Genomic DNA, 17921 nt, shown 5'->3' with positions numbered 1-17921 from the left:
GTTGGTGTCTGGGTCCTACTCTATACTATTTAGATCAGAATCTCTGGGGTTGGTGCCCCACCCATTAATATTAATTTCTTCAGACGATTGTAACATACATTATCAGGATTCACTGTACTATCTTATTGGCTGTACCATAAGTAAAGTCAAATACCTAATTACAGGGAAAAAAATGATTGGTTTAATATAAAATAACCTACATGTAGCTGATCACTGATTTAGGTCAATGCAAAAAGTGAAAATGAAGGAAGAGCAGAGTGATTTCCCAGTTTATCATTCTTTCCGGGATATTTACATTTAGAAGTGAGTCCCGGTGGTGGCTTTCCTGAACTGAACATAATGCAGCAAACCAGAAGGTTCCAATAAGTGAGATGAACACAACTGGAATTAGTTTGTGAGTTTGGCCAGGAGAAGATGCCTCATATGGAGGTATAATTCTCTTAAGAGATGTACAAAAACAGACTCCAAAATGTTAACCTGGAATCATTTGTTAGGGTGTAACAGGAAGGGATCTTGAGGAAGATGACAACTTCTCTCAAGTCATTGAGTCTTTGTCACATATCTTGGCCTTTAAACAACCAAAAGAAGCTGTAACATGACAGAATATGTTGGCTCATTCAAAAGCAACAGTTTTATGAGGAGAGATGTGCCCCTAATACTGACAACCAGAAATTGATGTGTTTGGTACATATCTGAAAGATATTATAGAATTTATTAACAACTAACTAGGATATCAGTGGTGAAGCCATCCCTATTGGAAATAAAGATGACAATGTGTGATATGTGATGGATATTTAGACTAGTTCATTGGTATATAGTATGTCTGTATGTCAGAACGGTGATACTCTTTCAGAAGTAAGAAAGTTTTCTTCCTTCTTATGCATCTGCTCTCCCCCAAATAATAGGGCTTGCTACTAGATATGGGTAATGAGGAGTAGGGATTTTGTGGTTTGAAGCAGGCTCCCTGTGGATTTCTTTGAACTACAGAAACCCTGCCACTTGCTGTGTCTTTCTTGTTTTTACCAGGTTAGCACAAATGTTGCCTTTCGATGTAACTACGTGTTCAAAGCAAAACATAAAATTGTGCTCGTTTAAAGGACTCATTAATTTCCTTTGTACTCCAAATCTTCTGTATTAACAAATGCAATATGCTGATTCTATATACCAGCTTATTCCGTTTGGGCTGCTGTTAACTTCAAAGGAAACCTGAAAAAAGAGTGGAAGAGAATTAAGTTCTTGTGTTGAAAAATTAATGCATTACTGACAACTGACCCACTTTTTAGTTTCTCTATTTTATGAAATTTTAAAGTCTTCCTATTTGTAAGACAGAGCTGCGGTTAAACTTGTTCCAGGGTATTGCTCCCTGAAACATTAAACTATCTATCAAGTCAGTGTAGATCTGTGGATGCTTGTGGTATGGTTGTTCTAATATCACCTTCAGAACTTTGATTGCCATCCTGATGTGTGTGTGTGTGTGTGTGTGTGTGTGTGTGTAAGAAACATAAAGATACTTGGTGTCTAAAATGATAAACTAGAAGCAAACTGTTAATTCAAGAAAAAGGATTTGAATTTATGTTGCAGCTCTTAAGACATCCACTACTTAAATAATTTTCACCTTATTGGGAATTATCAGTGTACCTAAATATTGCAACTGAACTTCTAATGATTTAACTATTAATAAGTATAAATGTATGTGTGATTCAATATTATCCCTTACTGAAAGAAATAACCAGGGTATCAATTAGAAAATCAAATGCATATAATTGGCCCAAAATTCATACAACCCTAATGAATAAATTCTAACAATCTTTCCCCTTCTATGATGATAACTAAGTTTGGTATTTTGCAGTGACAGATGCTAAGCAAGATAAAAGGAAATGCAGTTGGTATGTGATATCAATAATTCATTCATTTAATATTAGCAGGAAATTTAAATCCCAAGATGATATGACAGTTTTTGAAGTATATCTACATCTAGCATAAAATAGATATCAATTTCTTAGGGTATCTTTCTTCTGTATGAGTATAAAATAAATACCTTTTCTATTAAATTATTTTTAAAAATCTGTTTTCTAACTTCCTAGTTTAATTTGCCATTTAGTGCTATATATGTGTAAACAAACACACAAACAAAAAACACATGTAGGCAAAAGCTCGAAGTATTCTAACAGTTTTTCTCTCTTATTTCTCATGTTCCCAATACAATTGAAGCTCATGATTGGGTTTTCAGAATCATTTTACTTGAAAATTGACACACCCTTCCTAACTCAAAGTTTCTGAAGGGTTATTTTTTCTGGGGCTGGTGAGAATGCTGTAAAATCTGAAAGGTTTTTATTCTTTAAAATGATGGAGATTTTGTACTGATGGGTCAGAAGGCTGGTGAAGCCCCTGTGTGTCACATCCTCTAATAAGATTCAGAGATGATGCCCTTGAGGGCCCTGTCGTATTAACAATGGGGTGTGCCTCACCATTCAATCAGTTAGTAAAATCAAGTGAAATTTTCACACAGATCTTACTGGTGTTTCCACTTCAACTCTTGTCTAGTTACTCCCTGAATAAAAAAATTCCCTGTCTCTGTTCTATCTCTATTGCTTTATCATTACTTTTTAACCTATAAATTTAAAAGTACCTGTAGCAAAAAAAAAAGTGCAACACTTACTATAGTTAAAAAGTCCATGAAGGGCTTAACAGCAGACATGAAAGATGGTAAAGAGATGTGACAAACTCTAACTCTACAGATTGGGCAGGTGAGCTGAATAAGTATGGGGTGTCAAGTGGAGACCTCATGCCACATTAATGGCAGGGACTATTTAGCTCCAAGGGATGATTTTCATGTAGAAGTGACAGTGCTGAGTTGCCAGATCTGCTAATTTTTCAAGAGAATCCCATGCTCTGGGATTTTATGTAAAATCTCCCAACATTTAAATTTTAGCTTAATTTTTTAAAAGTCAGATAAAAAATTATCTGTGGGCAGGATCTGGGTCAGGACATGAAAACTTTTTTCTAGGAACCAAGAAATGCCCACCAGTGATGTTTGCATATATGTTCACATACGCAGTGACAGCTGGCATCTCTAGGTATAAAGCCGCTTCTTTCCCTCTCTGTAGGGTATGTGTAGCTTGGAGGCAGCATCCATATCTCTTGCCACCATCCAAGGATGTCCATGGCCATCTTCTTAGCTATATGCATCTGGTCAAGTTCTTGAAATTCTCTTACCCTTAGTTTCTTTGTGCACGTGAGACGGAGGATGCAGCTGGATAATATGTCAGTCAATACAACATAGTTTCTTGTTTTAAAATGCTCATTTAAATTTTCGTTTCATATTTTCATTATTTCCCTTGCATAAAATGAAAGAATCGAGAGCTTTCATCTGTACATCATCACACAGGTTAAAAAATGCTGATTTGCAGAATTCTAAGTATCTCATCTGTTGGCTAAATGTCTCTTTCTGAGAGTTTTTGACTTCATCAGTTCAAACCCAAGCTACGCTTAAATTGTCATTGTGTCATGTTATGTGCAGACATAGGCTTTTTGCCCTTTACATTTTTGCCTTCTTGCTTCTGCAAGATGAACATCATTTTATGGCCACAAGGCCTTAGGAAGGATTTCTTGGGACTTTATCCAACCAGTTTTGCAGTTGTATTTTAGAGGCGCTGACAAGGGTAGGGGAATATGAATTCAGGAGCATGTAAAGGGTCAGTCACCGTTACCGGATCTCCTATTTCCAATGGTTTCTTTCAAATTCTTGTTTGTCTCTAAGCAATACTTCAGTCCATTTATAGTAGCTCAGTATAGCTGCATTTAATGTGGGAACAGATTTTTCAACACAGTAGTAATTCAGCTAGTGGGTGAGAGTACTAATGTCACCACTGTAGCTTTTTCAAAATTTTCTAAGATAATTCAAAATGTAAAAAAGTATCAGTAAGTGTATTATTTTCATCTCCCCCTTGAAATGGTTCACCATACTGCCCACCCCCCACAGGTGTTCTTGCTTTCCTCAGATCTTTATCTCATGATTTTGATCATTTGTGTTCCTCTTATCCTGCTCCCTCCCCATGTCTTGTTATCTTAATAATTCATGGAAAAGTGAAACAAAGTCTCTCATTTCAAATCAACCCTAGGAGGCTCTAACATTCTCTGTAGGGAACTCAGCTCCTGGAACACTTGTATGTTACGCTGTCAGGCCCCGAGCTTTCCTACCTGTCCCAGGTGAGACAGCACCAGCACCGAGTGAATAACAAAGGCCAGTGAGGCTGGATTCCCTGGCTTCCAGCAGAAGACAAGGCAGAGCTGGGTGCTCATTCTCATATCCGACATCAAAGCAGTGAAGGGAGAGAGAACTTCTCGTCCCCTCCCTTTGCCAACTCAAAGCAGTAGTGGGGGCGATTGGGTGTAATTTCTGAGCACTCACCAGCTGATATCTGTGAGCAGGCAGGCTGGCCGGCAGTAATGGGTTGCGTACTTGGCTGTCTTTTCCTTCTCTTCCAGCAGAAAAGCTGCTGGGATAGAGTGAGGTCGGAGGTATGGAAACGGCCAGTGCGTGAGTCCAAGGGGAAGATGCTAATGCCCTAATGTGAGGCAGCCGTAAGTGGGGCTGGATCGATGGGAAGGAAAGGAGAAATATCTAGAGGTAAGCTCTGCTGAAATATGTGGATAATAAAGAGTCAATGCAGATTATATAGCATAACTCATGGGTCTCTAACTTCAGAGACTGGACATCACTTCAGGTCATGACAATCCTGAAAGAGTGGCTATAGGTTTGGGAGGGGGCAGAATGAGTTAAGTTTTAGTGAGTTAGGTTGTTGAGTTTGAGTTCCATCAAGTAGAAGCATCCAAAAGTAAGCACGATATACAGATTTAAAGCTCAGGCAAGAGGCTCTGGAGGATGCATAATATGGAATTGCCAGAAGAGCACAAGAAATTGAGGGCACGCCCAGTGTGTACATGGAGAATATTGCATTCTAAGAAAGACAAATGTTCAAGAAGGGAAAGGAGGAAGAGGGACCTGTGGGGAAATTGAGCGATGGCCAGTGAGATTAAAAAATAGTCACTAGGGAAGCCATCCTGGACACCAGGGAGTGTTTGAAGGCCTTGAAGACAGTGGATTGAGCAATGAATGAATGGATACGTGAATGAAAGAGTTAGAGACTTGGACAAGACACATTTTAGAAGTGAAGGTAGAGTTGTAATTTCGGTGGATATAAAAATATAGTTTCATTATGAGAAAGAGAACTAAAAGGTCAATAAACAGAGATTTCGCTTATTCCATTGATGTGCTTTTCCGTTTTTGTTTTGATTTTTTAGATGAGAGAAGCTGGCACATTTTCATAGGTGGTAGGGATGGGAGATGGGGAGAGAGCAGAGAGAGAAAGCCTGAAGCTCTAGGAGATGGGAGAAGTAGCCACGGGCAAAGCTCAGAGGACAGGGTCTGAGCACAGGAGCCTGGAAGGCACTGGCCAGAAGGCGGTTTGAGGGAGTGGAGACATAATGACCTGGGTAGGTACAGGAGACCGAATCTGTGACCTCCCTTTCTTCCTAAGTAGATGAGAGTGTTCTCTGGGTGGCCTTGAAGACATTAATGAAAGGTGGGATCAACCATTATGGGAAACGGGAGCAGTTACTGGCTTGGGTCATGTTAAGAATGGTGAGGGATACTAGGGACCCTGCATTTCTCTAACTTAGTGTTAAAATTTAGGGAGGTGATAAGAAAAAAGTAAGTGATAAGGAGCCCATTGCTGCAGCAGGGAGCAATCCTCACTGACAATGCTCAGCTCATGGGCTTTCAAAGGCCTGGAGTTTCCGGTCACCCTGTTTACAGGATCCTGAATTTCTCATAGGAGATAGACATCAATTTGAGGAGTCTGTTTGGAACGGTGATTTCCTGCTGAGTTCAAGCTGCTTTGAGCCTTGGGTGCAATCTGAAAAGTTCATGAGTAATAAAGAAAGCCCTTCAACAAGGGAGGAAATGGGAAAGCCATTTATAACAACAAATTGGTAACATTACCCTCCAACACATCCATTAACTAATTAGACACAATTTCAATGCAAGGAATTTGTCTTGGTGTCTTTGCTTACTTGGAACCGATGAGAAGCACTTTTACTCTGTTTCCTTATAACTTCGGTAAGTCACCTTTGTTCTGGGTGCTCAGCCACGTCTTTGCAGCTCACTCATCTGTGGCCGAATTTAATGAAAACTACATCTTGCTGTGAAGTAGGTTGTGGAAATTATTGTAATGATTATTAAATCATTTCCCCAAGTCCTTTTAATCTTTGAGATGTTTAATTTCCCAAACCCCAAGTCATCTAGTGAAATGAAAAGACGCAAAAGCAGCAGTGCTCCCCTATCTTTACCTATAGTGCATATTTCCCCTCTTATCTCCCTGATATTTACCGACGTCCATTATGGAAATTACAAAGCAGCAGTAACCCACATCATGAGGTTCCTGCTGTTTGTTTGGAGATCTGAGTTTGAAAGTTGAGAAGGAGAACCAAAACAAAACTTCTAAGTTTCCAGGGCAAAATGTTATGCCTATGGTGGGCTGGAGTACTAGGAAAATACTTGGCAAAATCCGTAATTTTGTTACTTGGAAATCCAAGTATGATGAATATATGTTTTATTTTGCTAAACCCTGAAGACATATATTTATGAGTACATTATTGATAGGTTGTGAGTTGCTTAAAAGACATTTGGGGAACTTATTTATGGCAGTCAGTTATAGCCAAGGTGACCCATTCATGCAGTGTGGCCAGCAAATCACAGTTTACATATGTTGCACTGATATATTAATAGTGCCCTCCTTTCACTCTGCTTTAAAAGATGAATTTTATGTTCACCCGACCTAGGTATAGATAGTATATGTTATGTATGACCTAGAATAGCAAGGGGCAAAACAAATTCAGCTTACAAAGTTGAATATCTATCCAGTTCAATTTTCCTTGAAAGGTGAGTTGTAAAGTGATCCCTGACACAAACCCTTCTCTCTTAGAAATGGTAAGAAGCCTGCATTTAAGCAACTTCTCAAAATATAGGAAAATGTGAATGTTGCTGTAATTGTGTCATTTACCACTCATTGCCAAATTTATATTTTGCTATAAATGCAAGAGCTTGAAAATGTTATCAAGAGCAGATCTTGGAAATGCTACATATTTCCTCCCATACGTCATGCTAAGTGAGGAATGATTCATTTCTATCTGTAAAGTTCAGAAAAATAAATATTTGATGATATTACAATCATCTTTGAAAAATGGGCTGCTTTTGAGAAATTCATTAGATTCCTTTATCACTTTTACTTAAAGAATATTGAAATTGCTTCTGAAATAATCAGTGTTTACTACCAAAGGCAAGGGGAGCATGTTATGCCAACATGAAACAAAACTACAATGTAGGACTGTGTACATAATTCAAGAATTTTTTTCTTTGCTTTCAAGAACTTCAGTTATTGCTATGTCAATTCTAAAGGATTGAAAATACAAATGAAAAAACATTTTAAGAAGTTTGCCAGTTATGACTATTTCTGAACAAAAGGGAGCCAATAGGGTGTAAGCAGAACCTGAATTTATTCTTCTCCGCCACTCCCTGGTAACACCTACCGCTAAAACAATTTTCTGTGCCAAATGATTATTTTCTTACCCCAGGGTGGAACCAACTGTATTGCTAAGTTTTAATAGCCCTTCATAGATAAAAGTTCTCCGATACCTTGTAGACCCCAAAATGGTCTTGTTCACGTGGAAACATGCTCAACATCAGTAATCATGGGGGAAACACAAATCAAAACCACAATGAGACATCACCTCATACCAGTCAAAATGGCTAATATGAAAAAAGAAAAGAAATAAAAATATTGGTGAGGATGTGGAGAAAAGGGGATCTTCGTATACTGTTGGTGGGAATGTAAATTGTTGCAGCCACTATGAAATAGGAATATCATGTGACCTAGTAATCCACTTTAGGAAACTTACCCAGAGGAAACAATAATTGGAAAAGATATATGTACCCCTATGTTCATTGCAGCATTATTTACAATAGCTAAGATATGGAAGCAACCTAAGTGTCCATTGATGGATGAATGGATAAAGAAGACATGGTACATATATACATTGGAACATTACTTAGCCATAAAAAAAAGAATGAAATCTTGCTATCTGAGACAATATGGATGGACCTTGAAGGTGGAGGATAGGCAAAATAGGTGAATGGGCTGAAGAGGTACAAAGTTCCAGTTATGAAATAAATTAGCCATAGAAATGAAAGTACAGCATAGGGAATATATCAATAATAGAGTAATAATTGTATGGTAATAGATGGCAACTACACTTACTACGGTGAGCATTTATATAATGTCAAATTTGTTTTAAACATGAATACAATATAATGTATATAGATTATACTTCAATTTTTAAAAAAGAACTCAAAGCATGTTACAGTTATTTGTGTTAAGATGTCTCTGACAGAGAAATAATCACATAATTCCAATCTTGGGTGGGCTTCAGGTTGGGAAACCCGGAAAGGGGGAAGGTGATAGTTTTTCATCTGTTTCTTCCTTTTTTCTTCTTCCTTCCCTATGCTTCTCTGTGGGGAGAATGTTTTTGGGGAAAGAGGCACAAGCTTTGGTGGCAGTCACAATTATAATCCATTATTGGGTTTTTTTTCAATTTGTAAGGTGTACACTTGCTGACTCTCTTCACTGGATGCTTTGGGCTTTCCAAACCATTTCTCCCATGGAACTCCAACTGTAGGTTCCTTAGGGCTCGAAAACAGAGGCTCCTGTCTCCTAAGTCTTTTAAATCCACACAGATGCCCAACCCCCTGACTCCCAAAGTGGACCCCACACACATTTTCATTGTTGGTGTCTCTTTTCCTTGGGCCATCTTACTATTAGTGACCCCTTTAAAATGAACATAGGTCAGGTTCCTCTCTTGGGCCAAGCAAAAACTCATCCGTTCTTGTTTTCCCACAGACTGAAGTGCATGGATCTGCCAGTGCAGCTCTGTTTCTGTCTGCCTCTCAACACAAAACTTCAAGGTAAACACATTGTCTTCATGTACCAGGAAGCACGCCTTGCTTCTCCAGATGTTGAGAGTGGTGGGGAAATAACAGCGTGCTGTGAACTCTCTCATAGGAATTTTTTTCTGAACCTCTTTAACTTTCCAAATGTTTTCTTGCCTTAAGGTGGGGAGAAAGTTCTATCAGGGAGAAAAGAGAATGCCATGACACTTCGGTTTTCTTTTCCAAAGAAATATATATATATATATATATATTTATACACACACACACATATATATTTTTTCACTCAAACCTCTATCATTTATATATTCTGGAAGTGGGACATAACAAATACTGTTAAAATTTATTTTATAATCTCTTAGTATGTCCTACATTGGCAGTCTACCACCTCATTATAGAAAAGAGATTGGTGAGCTTTGGCCTGCTGGTCAAATTTTTTGTATGATTTGTGCTCTAAGAATGGTTTTTTATACTTTTAAATAGTTGGAAAAAAGTCAAAAGAAAATAATGTTTTGTAACATGTGAAAATGATCTGAAATCCAGATTTCAATGTCTATAAAGCTTTATTGGAAAAAGCCACACCTGTTCATTTGCATGTTATCTGCAGATGCTTCCTCCAAACTCTGGTACAGATGAGTGATTGAAACCTTATGAACTGCAAAGCCTGAACTATTTATTAACTAGTCCTTTTCGGGAAAAGTTTGCTGAACCTTGGTATGGAATAGGGTGTTTCTTGATTATTGAGATTTTGGTTGAAATTGAAAGAGCAAAAGTTCCATAGTAGCCCCCTGTTATTCTACCTATGAAAACTGTTGAAATATTAATCTCTTAATTTATGATTCTTAAATCACTGTGGCATCTTTAATGTGACTTGTCAGCTTGCTATTGTGCATCTAGATAGAGATTTTCAAGAACATGTATAATATATTATGCATTCTTATCAGGGATATTTTGGGCAGGAAATGGTGTACAACAGACCTCCAGAATCATTCATCACATACTACATTTAACATCTGTGACAAGACAGAGCTTAGGATCGAGGCATAAGTTAATCTGAGCCTCAAAATGTTGGTGATCTGTTGGTAGTGCCTATTAGGATGAATAGTCTAGATCTGCTTGTTTGTTTCAGATGGTTTTGTTTCTTAAAGTTACAAAAGGGCAGCAATTTATATATATGATGTTTCAGCAATTTAGACGAGTATGAGAGCCATTTAATGAAACAAACAAACAAAAAATCACAAAATGGTAACAGTTGAGAAGAAATGTTAATTTGGAGAATCATAAGTAAATTGGGTTGGAAATTACCAGCCCTCTCACCATGGCATTCCACAAAATAATTTACCTGATTGTTTCCAGAAATTGCAGTTTGGCATAACTGGCTGTTCACTATTATATGGAAAGTCTTTATGATTTAGGTAAAAGATAGAAATATAAATCTTCTCCAATGCCCATGTCTCACCTGAGGGTTTTGAAACATGGTTTCATGTTATACCAAGCTTTACCAAGGGGCTTATACCAAGCCTTATTCTCGCGGTGGCAGGCCAGGCACTAGAATCCCGTCTGCCTCAATCTCGGCCTCTGCCCCAGCTGCTGCCTCCACTCTGGACTCTGCCCTCACTTCCAGCCTCTGCTCTGCTCCTCTGCTGCTTTCCTCTCTTGCTGTCTTCTTTCGGCTGTGCTCTTAGCACTGGGGGCGCTCTTTTATAGCAACACAACCAATAATGGTTTATCGCCAACAGGTATACAAGCATGTGCCTGCACAGTAGGTGAGGTATTACATTATTGCACGTACACAGTGGGTAGATTAGGACCAGGTGAGGATCCTGACCATCGGACTTCCATTTTCCCTGCACCCCACTAGACTACTTGTGGTTTCAGAGTGTTTCATACCCTTTGCATTCTTTATGTATTCGCTCTGATTTCTTAGGCCATCCTTATTTTCACCTGTTGAAATGCTTCCTGGTCTCAAGAACCAACTCAGTTTTATCTCTGCTGTGGCATTAATTGCACCTTCTCTTTTTCTCTCACTGCACTTTATTATGGCTTCTATTATTTCAAAGTCATAGTTTGATTTGCTACATAGTCATTTGTATTTACCATATAGTCATATCAGATAGTCATTTGCTGTGTAGTCATCTCTTTATCGTGCTTTTGAGGGCAGGAACCATATCTTGAGTGTTTGGCTTCACCACAATGCTGGTACTTAGTTGGTTTCACAAAATCTAGCTATTGAAAACAGGAAGACTCTAAGTTTAATAAGCATATTTAAATTTAATAAATTTTAAGCATAAGTTAGAAAAATGACTTTCCATATCTCTAGGCAAAGTTATGGTATTTTAGTTTTCATTTTTTTTCCAGAAAAATCAACTTTGCAATGTGCAATTAGCTTTTATATACTTATTGTGCAATAAAAGCTTTATCACCCTATGGAGGCTTTCTTTCTTTCTTTCTTTCTTTCTCTATCTCCTTATTTACTTATTTTTTAATTTTGAAAGATACCATACAAGCAAGAAATTTAATCTTGAAGAGTTTGGCCAATAAAAGAGTAGCCTGTATGCATCTATAGAAGTTGAAATAAGAAAATTCAGAAGGTCCAGAGGTTCACTCATGTAGATCAGGATGCAGAGTGCTATCCGATGGTGTGCTGTTTCTATAAATGATGGTCTGACTACCTACTTCCAATGGAGTTTGAGTTGTTGATGGGCTTGGCTTGGCTAATTAAGCTTCACTAAAGTACTTTTCTGCAAGATACTTGTAATTCTGCTTAGGGTAGTTTCAGGCCCAGGGTTCTGCATAAAAGAAGTAAAATTGGCCATGCACATGGAAACTGAGCCCCATTTAGCAAGTGGTTACCATCTAATTTGATTTTGTTATCTTTATTCCAAAAATCGCTTCTATTAAAATGGCAGCATATTATTGTATAAAGAAAGACACTGGGTTTTTTGAAGAAATCATCATGGCATTCTCTGACTAGGCATTTAAATAATATATTTTTGACTGGTTGACTTATTCAGTGCTAGTTGAATATGGAAAAGGACAACATAATAAAGAAGTAAGAGCACTGTGGAAATTCATGATGTTTGTTCAAAATCTATTTATTGGTATCTGATCACATCAAATTACCCACAGTTCTGTATTACCGGTGTTTTGCACACTGAAAAAGAAAAAATAAAAAAGGTGAGAAGTGTTCTTACCATCCTTCACTCACTTCACATTAAATATAGTCATTAAGCAAACTTACTTTAGAGTTTCTCTGTCTCATATCCCATGAATAGCCAAATGACTTAATGCAAATGTGTTCCCAAGGTATTATTAGTCACTGGTTTTGAAATTTTACTTTCAACACTGTTCTGTAGACCAGTCACTTAATTTTCCTACCTTAATTTTTGCACTTTCTAAATGCTATGACTATGATTGTTTTATGGGAGTAAATGAAAGTTTATCAAATTTTATTCAAAATGAGTTTGAATTTTTTAAGTGATAGTATAAATGATATGTTACATACAGCATCATTTTATGCAATGACAACATAACTTATACATGTATCCCAATGGGTAAATCATATTGCTGTTTGTATCATCCCCTGGAATGACAAGTGTGGGGGAAAGTATGCATTTTGCCAAGTCTCCAAGCTTATTCATGTGACTGTGGGCAGTCTGGGAGACCCGACACCCATCTTTCTATGTAATAGTTTGTTTGTGTAAACTGCTTTTCTGAAACTATGGGTTTAGAGAAGGACTCTTTCCCCACTTTCCATGAAGGGGTGCAGTGGGGGAGGGAATCATCTGTATGAAAAGTACAGTTGCTTTATCATGATGCAAAGATTGAAGGTAGAAGGCAGAATGTGGCTAGATAATAATGTAAATGTTCTGTGGATTACTTGAGTGGGTTTTGTTTGTGTACCTTGACCTTTCCTCATTTCAGATGTTACACGTAAACAATCCTTTGTTTTAAAGTGGAAGCTTGCCACTTTATAACCACAGAACAAAGGTATTACATTTCTGACTTTTGTGTTCTAAAGCTGCGGTCCAGGTGTAAGACAGAAGGACTGGAGGTGGTGCAGGAAGGCGGAACCACCTTTCCTCTGAGGAGACACGGTGGGTCTGAAGTCAGGAGGGGGAGAAAAAGGTAAAGGAATGGAAGAGGAAGACACTGAGAAAGGCCTCCTGGAAGGAGATTCTGGGAGAGCTGAGAGGGCTTTTTTTCTCATGGTTGCCAAGGAGATTTCTTCCTGTAGGCACCACAGGCCATAAGCACACCCAAGACAGAGATGCTTCCCTGGGGAACAGAGGGAGGAAGGGATATGAGGTGGAAACAAACTGCTTTTACTCTGAAAAGTCCTAGTTCAGTCTTAATTAGAAAGGTTATATTTTCCAATTCTATATGGAATGAGACTTTCAGCTGGACAGTAAATTCAGCTTTTATGGAAAATGGAGAAAGTGAAATTTCTTGTATCCTGGTTGGGTTTCATATGCTATTAAAATTTAACTGTCAGGACCAGTTTAAGCACAAATAGCAAGGTTATTCCTCAATGTTTTCTTGCTTTTCTGGCTTCCCTTTGAGCAACACCTTGCTTCTGACTTTGTCCTGTGGGCTCATTCAGCTGTTGTCGTCTTTCATTTTGATACAGCACACCACCACCCGAGATCCGTACGTAGCACACACTCCGGATCTTTGGCAGGTCATTTCTTGCTATGGTATCAGTGATGAACTATTCCATACCATGCAATGATTCCTTGAGCAATCGCATTTTAATAGGGGATCTCTTAAAATGCTGTGCAATTTGTGGGGGGAAAAAAGACAGTTGATGCGAATATATAAAAATAAAAGGCCTCTGTTCAATAAGGGAACCACAGATAAAGGTAGCAGCCCTATGATCAATCGAGAGAAGGGGTGTGTAACATGAAAACTGATGAGGATATCCTTGTCAGTATAGCTCTTTAAATTGTTTGTGTTCTTATTTAGTACTTTAGTTATATATCTTCAGGCAAAATATCTTATGCATTCAAATTTAGATGGATAATATATACATATGTATGTCTGTATTTTATATTATATAAATATATGTCTGATGTATACACACTGGATTATATACTATATGTATCTAGATGTGTTTACACTCTCCTCTACCTTCATGCACTGCAGAGAAATAGCTAATACCAGTCTCTCAGCACCATTTGGCATGTTAAAGGTGAGGGAAATGGGCATATTAAGACATATTCATACCAGCCTAATGTCCCTTGGGCATTCACAGATATGATGCTCAATTTGTCTCAGTTCTCATGCTTTAAGGTTGTGTGTCAGAAGCTCCAAGCTTGGTCTCCAGTAGACTTTGACAGAATGAAGTCATCTCTTTGCTCCAGGGACCATTAGATCTAAGAAAGATTGGCTTGGTGGAGAGAAATGGAACTGCATACAATTGTCATTTCCCCAGAATCCTCTCTCTCTCTCTCTCTTTTTTTTTTTTACCATCACTGTCTTACAATTTTAAAGAGTACAAACTGTGTTACCTTCAGTTAGTTTATCACTGCAAACTTGTAGATAGACTTAACGCTAGTACCTTTGAATTAGTCATTCCTATGTTCCATCAATCAGACAATATACAGAATCTAGTCTAGATTGGTGCTATTTTGTTGGAATCTATAAGTACTTCTAACTTGGCTGTGGACTTGTGGTATAGCTACCTTGTTTCACCCAAGCAGATTGCAAGTCTCAAGTGAATGCTTCTCAAAGTAGAAAATAATAATGCACTGAGGGTAAAAAGAAATTGAAGAGCAGTTCTAAAAGGCCCTTAGAAATTGTTTTACCTTGAGTGGGCATGACTCTAATGGAGCAGATAATAAACCTCTTTAGGTGCCAGAGAAAGGCTGTTTTCCACTTACGAGGTATTTCAGAACAGCGTAGTCTCCAGGTACACTGAAGGGCACAGCAAACTCTGCTGTTATATTTTCACAGACAGGGTAGAGCTGCCCACACAGATACGCATTATTGTTTATACTGGAAAAACAGCCATGACATTGCTGATTTTCATTCTTAATCCTATCACATTATGATATAATATTATGGGTGGATGTTTTCCTCTCCAAGGGAAAAAATTTTGGCAAAACAAAGTCAGGGACATGATTTTGTGGACACGCTTCTTAAAAACATTTCTGTTAAAATGCTGATTATCTGAAAAATGTGGAGTATGTGAGGAAGAAAACACCTCACACCCATGGGATGCTCAAATACTAAATTATATTGCCTCTCACTTAGCACTGGTGAACATTGCTTTGTTTAGTGTATTGAACCCAGATGCTGTGAAACACCCAATCCGTTTAGGAGAGCTCAGATTTCCCGCACAGTGGTTCATGGTTACACTCTGTATGTAATACACATGCTCCAGCACCATAATGAATGGCTACAACTTGTATATCTGAAACAGTAATTCCTTACTATTCCCAAGTAGGTACCACTCTAGCTACTGGGGACTCATGTGAATAAAATCCCAGTGATTGAACATTAGAGGTAGTTCACTGAAGTGTTTGAGTCATACCCCTGGAAATATGCATTGAATATTTTTAGTGATGAATAATTTCATTTATTCTCACCCCCCATTTAATCCTCCTGACACCTGTTCAGATAAGCATTGTTATTACTTATCACTTGCCTAATATTATACAGCTGGTGCCAGAGCTGGGACTTAAGCCTAGTAATCTGATTCCAGAATCAGTGTTCTTCCCTGCCTCATGAGCTTTGAAACTTTCTTATAATCCACTCTGTATCTCAGTTTTCTCAGCCATAAAATAGGGATAAATTAAGGTTGATAATTCATTGAGCACCTGGCACATGGTAAGCATTCAAGAAATAACTATTGCTGTTATTACAATAATAATAACTAAGTATATATTATGTACTAGGTATGAGTCTACACACTTAATTTCATGTATCTTACAACTCAGGGAATGATAGATATTAAATAAAAAATTACAATTACAGAAGAGATGTGTGCTACCAAGGAGAAAATCTGATGAGGGCTTGATGTAATGTTTAGCTCGGGGAAAGTTTCCCTCTGAAGGTGACACTTGAGCTGTTTTCTGAGAGGTAAACAGGAATTAGCAGACTGGAGAGGACCAGGGAGAAAAATAGTGTGTAAAAATACTATGGACTCAATCTGGGGCTGGAAGATGCAGGGCCTGCTAGTCCAGTTTGAACCGAGTTAAGGATTCTGGGTTTAGGCCAAGAGCGACTGGAGGTAGTTAGAAGGATTACAGCAGGAGAGGGAAGTGAGCAGATTTGGATTTAAAGATCATGCTGAGTGCTGCGTAAAGAGTGGATTAGGGCTAGAACAAGATTGGACGTGTAGAGACAATCAGGAGGCTTTTTCAGCAGCTCCTGTAAGAGACAGTGCCCTGAATACGGGCAGTGGCCCTAGGGAAGGAGTTTGTTCCTGATGGATTCAAAACCAATTAGAACTAAGGAGAAGAGTGATAGGCAAATTCTGTCCTTCTATCTATGTCCTTATATCTCTTCCTGCTTGTTGCTTAAACAGGATTCTAGTGTAGCTGCTAATCCCAGGCTTTATTTATTTCTGGGTCGCACCTGCTACTATAGGTTCCAACCCCTGTTGTCCCCTCCTGCTGCCTCATTTCCAAACTCTGCTTCGAACCAGCCTGCACCGCCAGGGCTCTCCCCTTCTTCATTCCCACTTTCCCACTATTCAGGGACATTGTGGGACAATAGCAAATCTTTTTATTTGCTAAAAATAATTAAGTATTTGAGTGAACTCACATTCTGCACCCAAACACTAGAAAATGGCTTTTTCAGTAAAAGACCATCTTCTTGGGTCTTTTTGGGTAGAGATAACTCAATTATCTGGCCCATTCACTGACAGAATAAACAGATGAGATTATTCATTTCTACCAATAACCTTTTTTATGAGCAAGACTGGAGAGTTAGGTTGAGATTGTATTTGGAAGCGCCTTGATTTCTAGACTGGTACCTTAACTCCTCTTTCATTTTTCAGCAAAAATTTGGAATGGTTTTAGAGTAGGAATACATGACTAGGCCATGTATTAAGAAGATCAGTATATAGTGATAAGTAGGATAATTTGGAGTGGGAAATAGAATGGAAGTCCACATTAGCAGAGAAATAGTGTGGTGAATGGGAAAACCATGAATTTCAGGTTACATAAATTTGTATCTGAATTTTGCCACAGTCATTTATTTAATAGATATTTGTGTTTCTATGAGCTACAATGATGAGATGAGGTAAATTTGGAGAAGTAGTCAAGAGACAAATAATTTTCAACCTTGTAGCCTATGGTATGAAATTTAGGCTTTATTGTACATGCAGTAGTATAATACTAGAAAGCTTAAACAGAGGAAAAGTATTGTTTAAGCATTTTAAAAGATCACTGCAGCACTTAAAGTGAAAGATAATGGGTTGATGAACATTAAGTCTATGCATGGAGCAAAGAAAAACCTTAAAAAAATCTAATATCTTCAATCAGACACTAGAAGGTACTGCACCAAAATATGATCACATGAGGTAAATAAAATAAATCTCATAATATTGAAATATAATATGGGAATGGAATGCCAACGAAAAGGATTGGATGATTAAGTCTTGGAAAGCTCCCAGAGGATACAATGAAAAGTGAGAAAATAGGTACAAGAAAATCAGACAGCTGTTTTAGTAGGTCCATCTTCCAAATAATCGGCATTCTAGAAAGAGAAAATAAAATGGAGGAGTAGAAATTATCAAGGAAATACATTTCTCAGAACCAAATGTTATGAATTCCAGACCTAAAGGTTTCACCAAGGAATCAGCACAATAGAGGAAAATGATACATATCAAGGCACCATAAATATTATAAAATCTCAGACCATTTCAGATAAATCTTCTGGAATTAAAAAACCAAAAAAAAAGTTTCAT

At 37.9% G+C, this 17921-nt stretch overlaps 2 long non-coding RNA genes across 2 annotated transcripts in view; one reads left to right on the top strand and one right to left on the bottom strand.

Annotated features, from left to right (window-relative positions):
- LOC118917129 (uncharacterized) overlaps positions 1-13298 on the top strand; it is a 186186-nt gene extending 172888 nt beyond the window's left edge. Inside the window, exons 3-4 of the long non-coding RNA XR_005026692.2 lie at positions 8958-9022; positions 13026-13298. This is a non-coding gene — a long non-coding RNA (uncharacterized LOC118917129). The remainder of the gene's footprint in view (positions 1-8957; positions 9023-13025) is intronic.
- LOC130680379 (uncharacterized) overlaps positions 1-17921 on the bottom strand; it is a 425533-nt gene that overhangs the window by 92283 nt on the left and 315329 nt on the right. The window lies entirely within an intron of this gene.

Source organism: Manis pentadactyla, chromosome 13, assembly GCF_030020395.1.
Source record: "Manis pentadactyla isolate mManPen7 chromosome 13, mManPen7.hap1, whole genome shotgun sequence".
Taxonomy (NCBI): domain Eukaryota; kingdom Metazoa; phylum Chordata; class Mammalia; order Pholidota; family Manidae; genus Manis; species Manis pentadactyla.
Note: the sequence above shows the minus strand (reverse complement) of the source record. Positions and strands in the feature narration are given on the sequence as shown.